This window comes from Phocoena phocoena, chromosome 10, assembly GCF_963924675.1.
Source record: "Phocoena phocoena chromosome 10, mPhoPho1.1, whole genome shotgun sequence".
Classification (NCBI taxonomy): domain Eukaryota; kingdom Metazoa; phylum Chordata; class Mammalia; order Artiodactyla; family Phocoenidae; genus Phocoena; species Phocoena phocoena.
In genome coordinates this window covers 7498529-7518421 of record NC_089228.1, presented here as the reverse complement: position 1 = coordinate 7518421, position 19893 = coordinate 7498529, and positions in this window count along the sequence as shown.

The window sequence follows — 19893 nt, the reverse complement described above, 5'->3', positions numbered from 1 at the left end:
TAGAAAAACTTGGCCACAACATATAGGGTCTCCTTCTTACAAGAGAGGTAGATTCCCCAATCCTCAAATCTAAGCTGTTTTTGAGACTTGCACTGACAGAATATGGTAGAAGTGACATCATGGAAATTCCAGAAGCCTTGCAGCTTTCACCTTTATCCTCTTGGAACCCCAAGACCACCATGGTGTGAAGAAGCCCAAAATGAAATACCACATAGAGAGAGAGGCCCAGACATTCCCCATAGCCCAAATGAGCCCATCCCCCAGGTGACCTTCCAAATGAATGCAGCCATGTGAGTGAGTCCAGGCAAAATGAGCAGAAAAACTACCCAGCAAATCCATAAAATAGTGAAAAGTAATATACTGTTGTTGGTTTTAGCCACTAAGTTGTAGGGTGATTTGTTCTGCAACAATAGCTAACTGATACAACTTGAATTTACAAAGCTGAGAGCCTATCTCAAGTCATTGAGGTGCCTATGCTGGGTCAATGCGGCAAAAAAAAATACTAAATAACACAGTGAGGTAGAAGCCCTTTCAGTGAGGCTCTCTTGCACTTCTTTTCCTAACACGTAGATCAAGCCCACACTCCATGCCCAGAGAGTGATTACAGATCTCACGCTCCCTTCTAAATAGACCAAAGGGTTCTTCTTCTGAAAACAGAATTACATACAACTAAACAGATACTGGTAAGAACGTGTGGAAGATTATGCAAAAAAGAATGTCAAGAGAGCTCTTTCGACGTGAAAGCAAGGCCTTGTTTACATAGGAAAATGTGTGCTGAAATCAATTAATATTTTTTCCTTTGCTTTTACAGCACATTAGGTTTTTCTTCCAAGATTTACTGAATCATGAAACATATTAACTGTGGCAGGCTGAGTTTCAGTTAAAGACAGAAGGCAAGGGTCATTTACCTACAACTAAATGCTTCTTCAATAATAACAGACTCATGAGCAAAAGGAACTTGATCCAAAGAGAATATGATGAATGTGAATATAGCTGTCATTTTTATTCAGACACAAATGGCTCTAGACCAGAAAATCAAATCAGCACAAAACATGATATGGAACCCACTGCTAATACCAGGAAATGTTTCTTGCACGTGGGTAATTCCCTATCAAAATCAGCAACCATGATCATAGGAAAAAAATACCCTAGCTTCTTGATTTACCATCTCTCTTGACAGGATGCCTTAGCATATTTTAGTTTTACAAAATACCAGAATGTTATCACAGATTAATCAGATTCTTAAAATAAAATTATAGTCTATATTTTAAAAGCAATAGCACCACAAAATACTGCAGTGGTGTTTGGGGTTTGATGATGACAATCCTTTTCAGAAGAAAGTGTCTCACGGTGGGGGTGAGGAGGGAGAGTACAGATGGTATCTGGTGGCTCCTTCACAGTGGGTCACTTTGCATTCCTTAGTCTCTTTTAAATGCTATCTACAGAGCACCCTCTCAGTCTTTCCTTCCTCTCCATTTCTCATATTTCTTGACCCATTCCCTTTGTTGATTTCAATCACTTGGCCCTTTCTAATTCCTCCTTTCCTTGAACCTTAGTCCTCTCTTTACTGCCTTACCTGATACACAAAGGGCGTAACTGCTCCTCACATGACAGCCCTGCACTCTCTGGTATTAGCACAAAGAAAGAATTCTCTCTCAGACAGGGTTTGGTTACCGTGCAATTTCCCATGTCCTTTTCTCAAAGATCCAAGTCAATCCCAGTCTCTCTCTCTCTCTCTCAGCATCCAATCTCTGATAAAACAGTGAGTATATTTGGATAATATTCAGATGGAGAGAAAGTAGATTTAATCATGAGCAACTTTTAGATTCTACTTTCAAACATTTCCCTAAACTGGTAACAGACACAGCTTCTAACATATAACAGTGGAAATTACGTTCAAATCAATGCTTACTGAGTGTCTGCCACCTGCCACACCCCATGCTGGGGATAAAGATCTACATAAGGCTTAGGCTCTGCTGTCAGGGAGAAAGCCTTGCACAAATTATAAAGAAAAGCAAAGAATAACAATCAACTGTTTGATGGAAAACCTGGCCAACATCACCTAGTAACACCAGTTGGAGAGAATTCAGGATTCTGAGCTTCATTTCTTCATTCTTAATATGGGTATAATGATATTAATAATAATACTTGCTTTGCAGGATGATTATTATCGGGAGTAAAATTAGAATATGATTGAATGTATCTTGCAACTGTGCAACTGAATTTCAATTCCAGTCAAGGGAATTCCATTCCATTCAGCATTTACTTTGGGCAGCACCTAGTTTGGGCCAGACCCTGTGCTACAAAAATTGGAAATAAAAATAATCCCTGAAACCAAAGCACCCAAGGACTGAGGGAGTAAGTAGAGAGACACATTAAGAAAATATAAGGGCTTCCCTGGTGGTGCAGTGGTTGAGAGTCCGCCTGCCGATGCAGGGGATGCGGGTTCGTGCCCCGGTCTGGGAGGATCCCACATGCCGCTGAACGGCTGGGCCCGTGAGCCATGGCCGCTGAGCCTGCGCGTCCCGAGCCTGTGCTCCGCAACGGGAGAGGCCGCAACAGTGAGAGGCCCGCATACCGTAAAAAAAAAAAAAAAGAAAATATAATACAGTGTGATTATGTGCTATAATAGAGATACAGAAAATGTACCAGATCTTATATGAGGGATGAAAGTATCCAGCCAGGGGTATGGAGAGTAGGGAAAGAAGGAAAAGGGCATCAAGTGATGCTATACAAACAAAGTAGATAATAATAAGAGTAACTATCTTTCATTAAGGACCTTCTATGTACTAGTTAGTATATTAAACACTTTACAGAAAATATTCACAATAAATAAAGACAAGATAGAGGGTTCCCCTTCTTGAAAACGTGGTACCCTGTTAACTTACAGAGTTTGGCTTTGGTGGCAGCCAGGTATATTGGCCTGGAGAGACTAACAGTCAGTTGCCCAGATGGAAGGGAGAAAAGCACTGAAGCAGAAGTGAAAAGTGATGGGTTTTCATCCTGCTCTGTCACTATGTGGCTCTAGGGATGTCCCTTAGCTCACTAGTCCTCAGTTTCCTCAGCTGCAAAAGGGAGATTTAATACAGCTGACCTTGTGGGGTTGCTGGGATAATGGATGTGTAAAAGGCTTTCAAGTCTGTTGAGCACTCTTCAGGGTAAAGCCTGGGCTGGAAAGTCACTTGCCTATAGGGCCAGGTCATCCTCCACTCAGGTGGAGGATGGTGACTACACGCTGACCATAACAGGTAAACCCCAGACTGGTTGGAACCAGAAGGTTGATGATTAAGGTTCCTGAAACATCATCCCATTAACTCACCACCAACCAATCAGAAGAAGGTCATACACCCCACAGCCCTTACCCAGAATGTTGCCTTTAAAAACCCTTCCCTGAAAGCCATCAGGGAGCTCGGATTTTTAGAGAATGGGCCACCCATACTCTTTGCTGGGCCCTGCAATAAAAACTGTACTTTCCTCCACCACCTGGTGAAGTAAATTGGCTTTAGTGTATGGTGGGTAAGCACACCCAAGTTTGATCTGGTAACAGTAGAAAAATCCAAAGTTTAAACCTTGGTAAGTGAAAGAATACATAACCACTAACAGAAAAAAACTAAAAGGAAAGACTGATGTATGGACAAAAATATATGTTCACTTTTCCATATGCTGGTTTTGGAGTCATGGTACACAAAGGTCTGGAAGAAATATCTAACAGTTTTTGCAATTATGAGACTTGTTTGAGAGTTATCAAAATTATAGATCAATTTAGGAATAATCAGCGTAAAGGTGGAAACTAAGCCACAGGATACCCTCTTCCCTACTCCCCCATTTTCCTCAGCCAGGCTAATCCCTTCTCACTGACAGGGGCTTCATTTTGAGGGGCCTGCTTCCTATGCCAGCTTTAGGCCCTCCTAATAAGCTCCCAAAGGAGCACTGAATTACATTTATCCCTGAGCACAGCTCTGGGTTCCAGGGTGGTAACCAAGCACCATCAGCAGGTAGTTTAAGGAAATAAGCCCTGGAGGAAGGTCCTTAGATGTGTAAGGAGAATTAACTTTGGGATTTTACCACATTTATGGGACACAAGTCAAGTGTGGACAGAAATGTCATGGCCTCCTTGTCACATGCCAATGGTGGCCTCTACTACAGAGACTGATTATTACAAAATCCCAAAGTCCAAGGCACCTAGACACCAGTAGGTTTTAAATAAACTTCAGAAGCTAAGAACCATGCCTGCAATCTTCTGGCTACTTGTACTCATGAAAATATGCTTGAGCATTGTCAACCAATTCAGTAAGTACTTACAAAGTGCCTACCATGCATTTGGCCCTGAATGACCCATGGTCTTTTCTTTCACACCGAACCTCTGAAGTCATACAGTCTCATCTTTAAATTCCAACTGTAACCTCTATTGGCTCTATGAATCTGATTAAGTTATTTAACTGTTCATGGCCTTGGTTTTCTCATCTACAAAAATGGAATTAAAATGCTGCATTCATATATTTATGTGTTCATGGGTACCTTCATCCATTCAAAGCTCCTACCACGTAGCTTTGACTACACTGAGTGCAGGGCACTCTCACAGTGTTGAGGAAAAACGTTTTCTCGACCCTCTTAGGGTGCCTAGCTTGGTCTAAAAGTTAAACTGACATAGACAGATTAACAGGAGAAAAGCATACAAATTAATGAAATATAAGTTTTATGTTACATGGGAGGCTTCATAAGGAAATGAGGACCCAAAGAAACAGTTAGACCTGAGAGGTTAATGCTAGAGTTTTTGTTTGTTTGTTTGTTTTTTTGCGGTACACGGGCCTCTCACTGTTGAGGCCTCTCCCGTTGCGGAGCACAGGCTCCGGATGCGCAGGCTCAGCGGCCATGGCTCACAGGCCCAGCTGCTCCGCGGCATGTGGGATCTTCCCAGACCGGGGCACGAACCCGTGTCCCCTGCATCGGCAGGCGGACTCTCAACCACTGCGCCACCAGGGAAGCCCGGATGCTAGATTTGATGAAGAGTGGATAGTCAGGGAGGAACAGGGGAGGGTAAGGAGTAGGAGGGAAACTTAGCAAGATCTGCTTGTTAGGATTCTTCTCAGGGTCCCTTTGTCTTCAGAGATGAGGATGTACCTTTTCTCCAGGTACAGATATCCCCTGCTTTTCAAAAGCTCGCTTTATGCCACTTCACTTTTACAAAAAACCTACATTTTCCTGCTTCTGCTAACTGAAAGAAATCTGAAGAGGATTTTCATTTTTACAAAAAAAAAAAAAAAAAGAAGGAAAATGAAAAAGACAAAAAAAATGAAAATAGCATTTAGCGTTTGTTTTGCAGTGAGCACACACCCAGAGCAGCGTGGCTCCACAAAGCTCCTTCCCCGGGAGCTACACTCAGCATCTCAGCACTAGGCACCTCACCTTTGAACGGTGTCTGTGAGCATCTGTGCTTTACCTTGATTTACTTTGTGCATCCATTAGCAAGATGTGTCCTGAGGTAATTGCTTCTTCACCTTGTGCCACTTTGTCTTACGAAAGGTTTCACAGGAATGCTCTACTTTCAGATAGCAGTGGAAACCTGTATAGGGAGGGCACTTCTCACATGAAGGTTTTATGACTTGTTTCAGGGGAGAAGGGTAGGGAGAAGGTCAGAGTGACCCTCTTGATTCTGCTGTGTTCTCAGATTCCTTCAGCTTAAAATATACAATATGCCAAGGTGCCATATTTTGAGGTGGCGTGTCCTGAAGCCCATCACAGGCATGGTCCCTGGAGCACTGGAGCTCAAATCTTACTGGGTTGTTAGGAAAATCAAATAAGATCACATGTGCAAGTTACAAGACACAGTGGTTCATCTATAAAAGTGACATTCAATAAATGCTAGTTTCCTTCTGAAGGGTACCAGCATACGCCATGTGAAATTATGCCTCTTTTGCATATGGATTATTTTAAGCTAAAGGGAATTGAGAACAAGCAGAGGCAAGAAAAGCTCTTCACCTCCCCCTAACTGCTTAAAACTAGAGTATAAATTTCCCCTTTTGTAAAGGAAACTTATATTTATGAAAGAACTTTCCATTTGTAAAGGTGTCTCTGTACCAGGAAGAAAGACGACTTTTATCACCTAAGAAACTCTTACCTACATAATAAGACAATTATCATATATTTCCTCCTCTCACTTTGTCATAAGTTTTCTCTCCTACCCAGAAGCCCAAAACCCCTTTTCCTTTGTCTAGCCTAAGATGGTATATAAACCTCAATCATCTGGCCACTTCCTTGAGTCGTTTCTTTGTGAAACTCCCATGTGTACCTATATAATTAAAACTGGTTTTCTTCTCTTGTTAATCTATATATTATCAATTTGATTCTTAGGCAGAGCCACAAACCTAGGATGACAGAGGAAAAAGGCTTTTCCTCCCCTGCACGTCCTTCCTATAGGTCATGGAACACAAACTCAGGTGCCTCTGGTGGCCAACATAAATGAATGCAGCAGCAGGGACTGTGGCGACCTGGAGAGCTCATGTCCACACTAAAGGGCAGTGACCCACTCAGCATCAGCCAGTCATTTCCGGGAGGGACTGCAGGGCCAGCGTTACAGATCTTCCAGTTTTAAAGAGAAGCAGGAAAATTGGGTGTGGAATATGCCTATTTTTAAATGTTGTCAACTAATTCTAAACCCTAGGTAGACCAAATAAAATACATCAGACCCAGGCGCTGCCTGTTTGCAACTACTACAAGAGGGCTGGGCACGCAGATAACTCCCAGTTTTAAGTACCGTCTGAGGCATTATTATGCAGCAAGACCAAGGGACTCTCCAGTAAAATTCTTATTTCACTCCAGCGTGGACTCAATCAATCAGCCTAACTCTCTTCACACTCCAGTGAAACAGGAACCTGGTGCGACAGGATCATTATCACTAGAGGAAAGGACAATCTCACCACGGGTCATCAGCTTGCATTATATAAATGAATCTAAGGGCTTGATATGAGGAAACAATGAAAATGCACTCACAGGGCAGTGAGGCGCAAGCAGTGCAGGAACCCAATTGTGCTGATCAGACTTACAGAGCCAATCACAAATACAGCAGGAGCATTCAGTCAGCACTTTCAGGTGATATTTTCCCAGTGTGATACTCACTGCTTTCACGCTTCCTTCATCTCTGACTCATTCTTTCCGGTTCAATCTATTTTGTTTATGGATTTAATATCTGGCACTATTCCTCTAAAGAGTTTACCATTTCCCTCTGTCTTCTCTTCCTCCTGTTCCAGAGCAGGGCAGATGGAAAACCAAATAATAAACAATGACAGATGTAAAAAGATACGGATATTTATAATGCTTCAGTTTGGGGCCCCAAATGAAGCTGGTAACAGACATAAGATTGGAGCTGCCTCATCCCTTGCAGGAGAGTCTAAGCATTGTTGCCTCTGACAAATGCCATGCTTTATAAAGCCCAGTAATTATAATTTGGTGCTAAAGACCCACACTTTCCATCTGAATGTGTTTCTTTTATTTTGCCACTTAAGGGCAACTGAGCATTCCATGAATCAGGGATGAACTGATGGACTTGAGTCACCTAGAAGTCCACCGTATGCTCTGGGAAGACCAACATCCAATAGTCTTCTCACCTGTTGGGAAGGTTTGGGGACAATGAAATTGGTACCCAGCCGCACTCCTTGATGTTCATGGGACACAAGAGCCCTATGGAAGAGAGGCTGAACTGCCCACAAGTGGAATATGCTACAACCTGTATGATGGACAGGGGAGTTCCTTTAAAAACCCAACTGTTAGAAGAGACAATAGGACCACTAAGAGAAAATCACTATAAAGGAGGGAGTCTGGCAGGGTGGCTGTCTTAGTCATCTCAGGCTGCTGTAACAAAATACCACAGCTAAAATAAATATTTGGATTACGTTTCACGAGACTGAAAATGACTTTTGTGGGAATCTGAGCTTGGCAGTACCCTATGTGTATGGTTACAAATAGCCCTAAATTGCCAAATATAGTGGGAACTTGTTAGCACTTATATTACTTTACCTCACTGACATGTGATACTGTTGACAATTCCTTCTCTGAAATTCTCCCCTCCCTCACTGCCTTTTCCCTCTGAACCTCTCTGGCCACTTTTGGGATGCTACAGACAAGCCTGGTGCAGGTGGAGCGGCAGTAAGAAGAGAGAACACGTGAGGAAGTACCTGTGGAACAGTGAGCAATTGCCTTAAGAAGTAATACCCAGACCCTTGAGGACTACGGACCCCTTCCCCAGCCTGAAGAGCAGTGAATGGCAGATCAGACTTCAGAGGGACTGCACTGACCCCTGAACTCTGGTCACACAGCTCCACAAGGAGCAGAAGAAACCCCAGCATCTATTTATTCAATGTTTGCTCGCATATTAGAGAGTAAGCAGAAATGAAAGCAACCTTGAACTTGTCCAACTGTTCATTCTCGCCAGGCTTTGAACTTGGATTAGCCCATTACGGGCTGGCCTCGCTCCCCACTCTTCAGTCTTCTCCGGGACCTCCTCTTTCTCACCCTGCCCTGAACTGTAAGGGTTCCACAAGGGTCCCCGCTCAGCCCTTTTCTCACTGTTCACTCTCCAGGTAACCATAACAACCAACCAGTTTTAACCATCACTCATTCACTGATGATCCCTAATTCTGTATCTACTGACCAGAACTGAGCTTCAGACTAGTGTACCACAGCTTAGTGTGTGTCCCACAAACTCCTCAGACTCCACATGTCCAAAACTAAATTGATTTTCTCCTTCCACAATCCTGTCCTCCTCTTAATTCTGTTTCTTGATCAACAGGACCTCCATTAACTCAGCTGAACAAGTCAGAAAACCAAAACCCTGTCATCAGAATTGGCTCTGAGTTTCTTTAAATGCATATTAGAAGGTACTCTAAGGCAGCGGCCCCCAACCTCTTTGGCACCAGGGACCAGTGCTGTGGAAGACAATTTTTCCATGGACGGGGTAGGGGGGAGGTGGCTCAGGCGGTAATGTGAGCAATGGGGAGCAATGAGGAGCGATGGGGAGCGGCAGATGAAGCTTTACTCACTTGCCTGCCGCTCACCTCCTGCTCTGCGGCCCAGTTCCTAACAAGCTGCAGACCGGTAGCGGTCTGTAGCCCCGGGGTTGGGGACCCCTTCTCTAAGGATATAGATGAATCATGTTAGCTCTTTTAAAAGATCACTGTTGGGACTCCCCTGGTGGTCCAGTGGCTGAGACTGCACGCTCCCAATGCAGGGGACCCGGGTTCGATCTCTGGTCAGGGAACTAGATCCCACATGCCACAACTAAAGATCCTGCATGCTGCAACTAAAGATCCTGCATGCCACAACTAAAGATCCCACATGCTGCAATGAAGATCCCACATGCCACGACTAAGACCTGGTGCAGCCAAATAAATAAATATTTTTTTTTAAAAAAGATCAATGTTTATTGACTTGGAGGTGTGGTGTGTGTTTATAGTTCTCAGAAAACTACTGATATGTCTTCAATAAGCTTTTCCTTCTCTATCCACACTGCCTTATCCTTGGTTCTTACTTACATTGTCTTTTGCCTGAATCACTGCAATAAGCTCTCATGCAATCTCCCTCATTCATATTCTAATAACCATGACTGCCAAAGGGATTTTTTTAAATTTTAACTATATTTAAATACCTTTCTTCTTATTACAGAATTAATACATGTTTATTGTGGACATCAGAAAAGAGTTTGTAATAGCACAAAAAGATAATCACCATTAACACTGTATTATATATACTTCCAGCCATTTTCTATAAATAAACATACATCTTCAGATAAAAAGGATTATACTATACATACTTTATATGCCCTACTTTTTTTTTTTTTTTTTTTTTTGCGGTACGCGGGCCTCTCACTGTTGTGGCCTCTCCCATTGCAGAGCACAGGCTCCGGATGTGCAGGCTCAGCGGCCATGGTTCACAGGCCTAGCCACTCCATGGCATGTGGGATCTTCCCAGACCGGGGCACGAACCCATGTCCCCTGCATAGGCAGGCGGACTCTCAACCACTGCGCCAACCAGGGAAGCCCTGCCCTACTTTTTAAAATTAGAGTTGTGAACAATTTCTTAGTATAAAATTACCTAGTATAAAAATATTTTATTATTATTTTTTAAATTTTATTTTATTTTACTTTTGGTTGCATCGGGTCTTACTCATGGCATGCGGGATCTTCGTTGAGGCATGCAGGATCTTTCGTTGTGGTGCACAGGCTTCTCTCTATTTGTGGCGTGTGGATTTTCTCTTCTCTAGTTGTGGCACACAGGCTTCAGGGCACGTGGGCTCTGTAGTTGTGGCGTATGGGTTCCAGAGCATGTGGGCTCTGCAGTTTGCGGCACACAGCCTCTCTAGTTGAAGCGTGCAAGCTCAGTAGTTGTGGCGCATGGGCTTAGTTGCACTGCGGCATCTTAGTTCCCTGACCAGGTATCGAACCAGAGTCCCCTGCATTCTAAGGCAGATTCTTTACCACTGGACCACTAGGGAAGTCCCTAAAAATATTTTAAAATATCCTATAATAAACATCTTTGTACATGCATCTTTGTTCATATCATAATTAACTCTTTTGGGGTAGAATTGCCAGGTCAACGGGGATGCATATTTTTAAGACTCTGAATCTTTGCCAAATACTCCATGGAAAGGTTTTATTCATTTATTATGTTTCCACCAGTAGAGTGATCATTTTAATGCAGAAATCAAATTGTTACTCAAAGACTTGGAAAAAACTTACAGCTTCAAAAACACAGGCCAGAGAAGGCTCGGAAATAAGGCTGTTGTAGTCATTTGGGCCAGCAAGTTTCCACGTATAGTTGTGGCCCACTAGTCTTCCTGACGAAACATGAAGAGTTCAAAATATGAAAGTTCTTTCTTCAACTCTTAGAACAAATGCCATGCAAGGGCAAGGACTTTCATTTTTATATATGACTAAGTACTTAATAGCTTTCTTCATTAATTATTAAGAGTGATTAAAATTTTATAGTCTCAAAAAGAAAAACAGTGCAGTACTGCCAATTATCAAAAACTTTGACTGCCACAGAAAGTTTGGTAATGATGCAAATTTCCTGCCACACATGTGACAGCACAGATTGCTGGAATTTCCAGTTTTCAGGAATGATTTTGAGGGGACTGGGGAGACTTCATAGTGTCTTAAGTTTCAAATACAGCCCTTCTTGTATGTGTTATTTCACGGGTCAAATATAGTTGTTTTTCTGGTTTTATGATATTGTTCATGCATAAACGTTATGATATTGCCACTTGGGGTTGATATTTTGTTCCTCCCTAATTCTTTGTTATCATCAAATTCTCTTCTCACAAGAAGTGGAATGGATGGGTTAGGTGTATTACGAGGTCTTTTGTGCCAATTAACATATGTGCAAATCATTGGTCTGAATGCCTCAAAATCTCACTGCCCTGAGTCTATGTTGATTTACTAAGTTGGTTAACCTAGTAAAGAGACCTGGTAAATTATTTCCTATAAGGTGATCAGATGTTTGAAAGAAGGAAAGAAAACAGAGTGGCTGAAAGCAATTTTGGGAAAGAGTGACAGGAGGCTCACAGACTCACCCTTTCTCCTCCCAACTCTTGGTTTTTAAAACAGTGGTCTTATGTGACAGAATATATGCAGGAATATATATTATATGAATGTATATATATATAAAACAGGACTCAAACATTAGCAGGGGTAAGAGATCTGAGCCACCTATTAGCCTAATAGAAACATAAACAACACTGTGTTGAGAACTGCACCAATACTGTTTTGTACTCAGCTCAAGCTACCCAGCTGCTGGCCTACAGATTCATGAAACTCCTGCTTTGAATCTGAAAGACTAGCAGGAAAGAGGAGAGAGCTCTTCCTACATAAGTGATTATTGGAGGAAATGGAGATATCTGTATAACTGGTTCTGATGATAGGTTCAAAGTTTCCCCATGATTTTAAAATATATAGGATATACCTTGACAAACAGCTCATGAGACGATATGAGAATCTGGTTTTCACCACCAGTCCAGCTCGCATTTCAACAGGAATTCCGTAATGTTATGAGCCCGAGGAAGAACTGCTCCACTGCATGGCAGTACATTTCCATTCCCTTATGGAGAAAAAGGGGACGAGAAAATTAGCTAAATCAGTTCTGCTTGATTCTGCTCACATCTCTACTGCCAAGAGTAGCAGTTATTCACCAACAGGCACTAGAAATACCCACACACCCAGAGACATGTACAGTCAAGCATTTGTTAGACTATAACTTAATAAGCGTGTTGTTTTCCATTATCCAGGCCTCTAGATAAAATATTCAGTACCATCAAAATTTGGCTTGCCTTAACAGCAGAATTTTATGCACAGTCCTAGGTCAGCTATAAATCACAAATAGTTACTTTTCATCCAAGACAAAGTTCCAAAAAGTTTTCTCTGCCCATCCTCTGAGGTAGGGTGAAACACCACCAATGAGGGTCCCTGACAGGCCACAAGCAAGGGCAGGAGAGAAGATGCAATGACAGAAAAAGAAAAGCAGGGATAAAGTGGAAAGAAAAGAGAGGAAAGACTAAAAGTAATAGAACATTTATAAGACAAATGTGAATGATCTCACGTGTTGCAGTACTGAATTGCCATAGGTTATATTTATTCAGCATCATCTACCCTATGCCAGACACTGTTCTAAGTGCTTTTATATGCATTGTTTAATTCATTCAACACACATTCGTGGCACACCTTCTGTGTGCCAGGCACTGTTCTAAGAATGTTCTGTAGAGAACAAAATAGGTGAAAATCTCCTCCTTCTTGGAACTTACATTTCAGTAGGGAAGATCTTATTTAATCATCCAATAAGGAAATGAGATAGGAAAAGCATGTGAGAAGGGAAAGAAAAAGAGAATTTAGGGACAGGGAGATAAAGGAGATGAAGGTCAGAGTGAAGTGTCCTTTTCAAGGCTTTCAGATGCTAGAAAGAAGATAAATCTCTGTTCACGACTCAGCTCCTCCAACATAAAGGTTTTGGAAGGCATCCAACATAAAGGCTTCGGAAGGTCCCACCATAACCAATTTAGTGAAAAGCCTGAATTGGAAATGTTTGAAGAAATATACTTCTATATTATATCAAATGTATATAGCAATTTGAAATGCTAACAAAGTCTTTCTGAGTAGATATCCTGTTTTAATAAAAATACAAGACCTATTTGTAACAAGCAATATTCACTGCACATATAACCCTTGTTTCTCTCTGTCTATTTCAGTGAAAGAGGAAAAAAAAACCCAGTGACCTAAGAAAAGATAAACCAGATATTTGGCTGAATCCCTCACCAGCACCAATTATAATACTAATAGATGCCATTTATTGAGGACTTTATATTTGCTGTATAACAAACTATCCCCAAACTTAGTCATTTCACAGCAATGAATTATTATTTCTCATAATTATATAGGTTGGCAGGTCAGTTCAGGTCTCAACAGCACACTCACATGGCTGCATTCAGGTGGGACTCCGGCTCCCTGATGCCTCTTTCTCCATGTGGTCTCTTACCACACAAGAATCTAGGCTGAGCTTCCCTACAAAGTAGCACAAGTGGTCCAAGAGAGCAAAAGTAGAAACTGCCAGGCCTCTTAAGACCTGGGCTTGGAATTGGCCAACAACACATCTGCCACGTCCTACTGGCCAGAGCAAGTCATAAGCCCAGGCACACTTCCAGGGGAAGGGAAATAGATCCCACCTCTTTTTGGGAGGAATACTGATCCTTACAATGATGAGAATTGTTGGCAACCATTTTGCAGGCAAGCCATCTCATTTGCCACATGCCAAAAACTATACTATCTCAATGAATCTTCAACAGCAGCTTATGAAAGTCACCATTTTATCCCTATTTTACAATAAGGAAAATTAGTTCCTGAAAGGTTAAATATCCTCCTGCAAGTAGGTGGCAGACCTAAGACCAGATCTTAATCACCTTCAGAGTTCCAATTCACAACTATCCCTCAATACAATAGTCAGTAGAGTTAGAGGCATTGAACCCCATGTTCCCTCCCCCTTAGGGAAGCAGGAAAGCATGGCAATGAAGAGCTTGAACTCGGATCAAATTGCCTTGGTTCAAATCTTGGCTCTAAGTCTCATTAGCTCTGTGACTTTGGGCTAGTTACTTAGACTCAAGTTCACAATCTTCAGAACAGGGCTGGTAACAACATCTACTCCACAGGACTATTATGAGATAATGCATGTAAAGCACTGCCTGGATAGAGTATGTGCTCCATAAATGTTAATTACTTTTGTTATCCCCTGCGTGTCCTGACTAGTTTACCCTGAATCAAGCAGTACTACAGTGACAAGACCATGGTCTCCGAGGCTGCTGCTGACCAGTGATCCTGAGTCTATGCAACTTAACCATCATCTTCCCTGTTGGCCTTGCTTCTAATTCTGCTTTGCCTCTAGACCCATGCTGCTGCTGCAGTAACCACTGAAGAGGGTCCGGCTTCACTGTGGTCCCTCTCTGCTCACTAGTTGCACTTCCTGCTTCCTTCTGGAGCTTCCACTTCATGCTAGAGATCTGGTGGCTGTCCGTGTTTATCTAACAACATTCTCCCTTTGTCAGTGCTCTGTTAATTCTTCTGATTACACAAAGGAAGAACGGCTCTCAGGGACAACCCCATTAATACCTTGCTTCGTCTTTGACTATTTAAAAAAGGCTCACAAACATCCCTTTCTAACAAGGGAAGAGGGAACAGAAGTTTCCCCAGTTCCAAACATTTGCTGGATGTTTCCTGTACCAACTCAGTTCCTTTTCTGCTGTCTGTGCTTTCAAAGAACTGTCGTGTTTCAGAATGAATGACCACTAGGTGGCAGGGGTGTTTTGCTCCCCAGCTCATTACCTTCTTCCTCCTTGCAATCTCAATTACAGCCAAAATACAGTTCCTTTTAAGATGAATGAGTTGCTTTTAAATAAACCTACTTATCCATAGGAAGTTTAAGGTGAACGATAAATTTCAAGGACATTCTCTTGAAAATTCACTGTGATGTCACTAATTCTACTGGAGAGTTCTCGCAGGAGTTATATTACTTAAAGCAGTTTTATAGCCTTTGGCTTCACAGGGCTTGGGAAAAGTAAACAAATCTCAGCTTGTTCAGGGCACGGCCAAAGCTGATTGCTTTCCTCTCTAGTTGTTATCATCACCTGACAGGCCAAAGGTCCGTTGGGTTAAGAGTTCATGGACTCCTAGTCTATCATATCATTTCATTAATAGGATTGTAGACACATCACTTGCTTCCCAATGAGGTCCCAAAAGGTTTTCTTGGGGACGATGGAATTTTAGTAGTTTCTTGAGTGAGAAGCAGGTGTAGGGGTATCCTTTCTTTCAATTACATCCCCACAGGAATCCAACCTGGCAAGCGGAATCCTAACAAAATAGGTTGGGAGCTATAAAGAAGAAAAGTAGAGAGGGGGCTTCCCTGGTGGCGCAGTGGTTAAGAATCCACCTGCCAATGCAGGGAACATGGGTTCGAGCCCTGGTCCAGGAAGATCCCACATGACGTGGAGCAATGAAGCCCATGCGCCACAACTACTAAAGCCTGCACTCTAGAGCCCACGAGCCACAACTACTGAGCCCACAAGCCACAACTACTGAAGCCTGCATGCCTAGAGCCTGTGCTTTGCAACAATAGAAGCCCGCGCACTGCAACAAAGAGTAGCCCCTGCTTGCCGCAACTAGAGAAAAGCCTGCGAACAGCAACAAAGACCCAACGCAGCCAAAAATATAAATAAATAAAATTAATTTTTTTTTAAAAAAGGAAGAAAAGTAGAGAAAGGTACTAAGTGGGCAGCAGAAAGGCCAGGAGTGCTGATAAAACCCTCACCTAACAGTATGGGGAATCAAAAGATACTGTCTACAGCTGATAAAACAAAAAAATGTTTCATATATCACTTAAATTTACCCCAGTAAATTTAACATAGAGGAACAAACTATATTGGGCTGTAACTTTAATGGGAGGGGAAGGGAGGGGGAAATAGGCTAAATCCCAAGTACCACAACAGACTTCACAGATAACGCCAAAATTGAAAAAGCAAGACATAGCACTTCAAGCATGCTATTTAGCGACATGGAGGAAATCACCATGTAAACTAAAGGCAGACGTGGTTAACAGTCCTTGCTTCTGTACAAGAGCAGAGGAAGGGACCGGGCTGGGGAGCGGCTGTACTCTTTAACTTTCTAAACACGATATTGTTTTACCCTTATGAATAGGCAAGGATAGACAGCTATTAGGGTAAAATAGATATCTGTGTTCATGGGAGCAACTACCACTCAGTTCCTAATTTGTGTCACTGTATCTGATAGGAATTATTAAATTTAATCATTTGCTTATTTACTTAGGGGTCACTTTAGTTTACTATAATACAACTACCAGTTAGAAAGGAATTAGAGGCTTCAATTTCTACAGGTATGTGTTACTTATTCAAAACTGGCATTTTCAAGCAAGGATGCACTTTAGTCAATATTTTCACAGCAGATCATCAGGGTTTGTCTGATGTAAGCTAGAATACTATTTTGGTTCTGGTTTATTACTCTTTGCAATAAACCAGAACCAGAACTCTAAAGAGCAAATATGTCCATTTTTACTTCCTCTGTAGCATTTTGGCCTGAGCTCTTGAGCATTCATCCCCCAGCAGAATATGGGCACTTTGAACCAGCAAAATCTGCTAGGTCTGACCCTTAAACTTCCTGTTCTTTACCTTGTTTTCAAACCCACATCCAATTCATCAGCAGTGACAGGTCATCCCTCAAAATACACCAGAATCTGACAATTCTCACCACACCCACCCCTGATATCCTCGTTTGAGTCATCATTCTCTCTCACTTGGACCACTGAAATGGCCTGGGGACTGCTTCCATTCCTGCACTCTACTGTTCTCCGTGCAGTAGCCAGAGTGATTCTTTTAAAATCTAAGTCACGGTGACAATTTGTAAAACATTGGCCTATATGATGTACCCATCCCATCTCATCTTCTCCCTCTCTCCCCCTCATTCTCTCCTCCCAGTCTACACTGGCCTCTTGGCTGGCTATTCCTAAACCCTGTTGAACATGTTCCTGCCCTCAGCCTGGAATGCTCTTCGCCCAGATACCCAAATGGCTTGCTTTTCATTTCCTTCAGGCTCTGCTTTGTCACCTTATCAAAGAGGCCTTCCTGACCACCTGATATAAAATAGGTTTTCCCCTCCATCTCTCTAGCACTCTTCATTAGTTTTTCTCTGTAATACTTATCATCACAGGGATGATATGTGTATTTTTCTGTATTGTCTGTCATTTCCATTAGCATATAAGCTCTAGAAAAAATTTTCAGTGCTGTATCTTTAGTGCCTGAGAGTGGCTAACATGTAATACATGTTCAAGAAGTTCTGTTGTAGACTTCCCTGATGGAGCAGTCGTTAAGAATCCACCTGCCAATGCAGGGGACACCGCTTCGAGCCCTGGTTTGGGAAGATCCCACATGCCGTGGAGTAACTAAGCCCGTGCGCCACAACTACTGAAGCCCGCGCGCCTAGAGCCTGCACTCTGCAACAAGAGAAGCCACTGCAATGAGAAGCCCACGCACCGCAATGAAGAGCAGTCCCCCGCTCGCCGCAACTAGAGAAAGCCCGCATGCAGCAACGAAGACCCAACGCAGCCATAACTAACTAAATAAATAAATTTATATATAAAAAAAAAAGTTCTGTTGCTTCAACGACAGACCTAACATTACAGGTAGTTACTGTCTTAGGGTAATGTTTCCCCACGTGTATGACCTGTTTATGAGAGACAATTTAAATAGTATAAAGGTATGCATTAAATAACACTGAATCAAATGGAAAGAATCTTTTCAATATTTTAATCCCTCTCATTATGTCAAGAAGGTCTCATTTAATGCAATTTTGTCTCTAATACTTGACAATTTATCCTTTTAAAAACAGAATGGGCCTCACATTTAGAACATTTTATAGGGAACACTATCTGGCCAGCATTTAATAACTTTGTTTCCACTGTATTTTTTTAATGGCACCATTTATTTTAATTATGTAACACGTTAATCTCATTTAAAGCTTGCAAGAACTCTTATGAGAGAAGTAGCATTTTGCATGTGAGGAAACTGCAGAAGAGTTTCCCATGACACCAAAGTTTCCTTTAAGACAAACTTCACCAATTTAAATATTTTAAACTGTACAATTCAGTGTTTCTTAGTAATAGTCACAATGCTGTGCAACCATCACTACTTCCAGAACATTCTCAACACCCCAAAAAGAAACCCCATACCCATTAGCTATCACTCCCCAATCTCCTCATTCCCCCCCGCCCTAAACAACCACTAATCTTTCTGTCTGTATATATTCGCCTATTCTAGACATTTCATACAAATGGAATATGTGGTCTTTGGGGGCTGTTGTTGTTGGGTTTTTTTCACTTTGCATGTTTTCAACGTTCATCCATGTTGTAGCATGTTTCAGTACTTCATTCCTTTTTTTAATGACTGAATAATACTGCATTGTGTGGATACACCACTTTTGTTTACCTATTCATCAGCTGAGGGATATTCTGGTTGTTTCCACTTTTTGGCTCTTATAAATAATGCTGCTAAGCACATTCATGTAAAAGTTTTTGTTTGAACATCTGTTTTCAGTTCTCTTGGGTATATAGCTACCAGTAGAAATGCTGGATCATATGGTAATTCTGCTTAACTTTATGAGGAAAGGACAAACTGTTTTCCACAGTGGCTGTACCATTTTGCATTCCCACCAACAAAGCCCAAGTGTCCCATTGCTCCACACCCTTACTGAAACTTGGCACTGTCCACTTTTTAAAACTTTTAGCCACTCAAATAGGTATTTCACTGCGGTTTTAATTTGCATTTCCCTAATGACTAGTAACCTTGATCATCCTTCCATGTGACTGTTGACCATATGCGTGTCTTCTCTGGAGAAATATTCCAAATATTCCAAATGGCCTTTGCCCATTTTTAACTGAATTATCGTTTTGTTGCTGAATTGTAAAATCTCCTTCTAAAATAACTTGTTGAAACTATAAATTTAAAGAAAAGTGTTAAGTAAACAACAGTACAATTGGGCAAAAATAATGAAGGCAATGTACAACTCAGGGACTAGTTTGAGCAATACTGGCTCAGACGCTAAGAGCAAGCATTCTGGAGGCACAGCACCCAGGTTCAAATCCCAGTTCTGCCTCTAAAGTGCTGTGGCGGACGTTTTGGGCAAGATACTTAACCTCTGTGAGACTCAGTTTCCCCGGCTTTAAGAGGGGTGGCCCCTGCCACCTGAGAATTATTGGAACAAATTAAATGACGCGTGTGAAGCGCTTACTCAGTGCCAGCGCCGCTAAGCGCCCTCTAAAGTTAGCTACAATGACGCCTGGCGACGAAGCCCGCGGCCTCCCCGGCTCAGCTTGCTGAGGCGCCTGTCCGCAACCGCAGAAACCAACCACCACGTACTGCACGCCACCGCGCACAGACCTTTACACACACGCCTTTTCCTCAGCGACCTCGCACCACCGCCCGCCCCTAGCGCGGAGCCGCTGTGACCGCGCCACCAGACTTCCGTTTCCGGGGCACCGAGGCGACTTCCGGCGCGGTGACCTGGGCGCGCTGGCCTCGGCGGCACCGGGAGCCGGAAGAGTGTTCGTTGGCGACCGGTAACCGGGCGGCGGGTGGGAGTGGCCAGTTGGGGCGCTGCTGACCCTCGGCAGGGAAGGGCGGCCTTCGTCTTGCGACCCGGGCCGGAGACTGGCTGCACTTCAGCCCGATCCACGGTGGAGCCCTCTCGCTACCTTTCCCTGGGCTTCACCTGCTCCCCGGGATCCTGTGATTAGGGCCCTGGGGGTGGGAGTAGGGAGACGTGGGTTTTATTCTAGCCTGCGCCATTGGTTGGCCCTCTG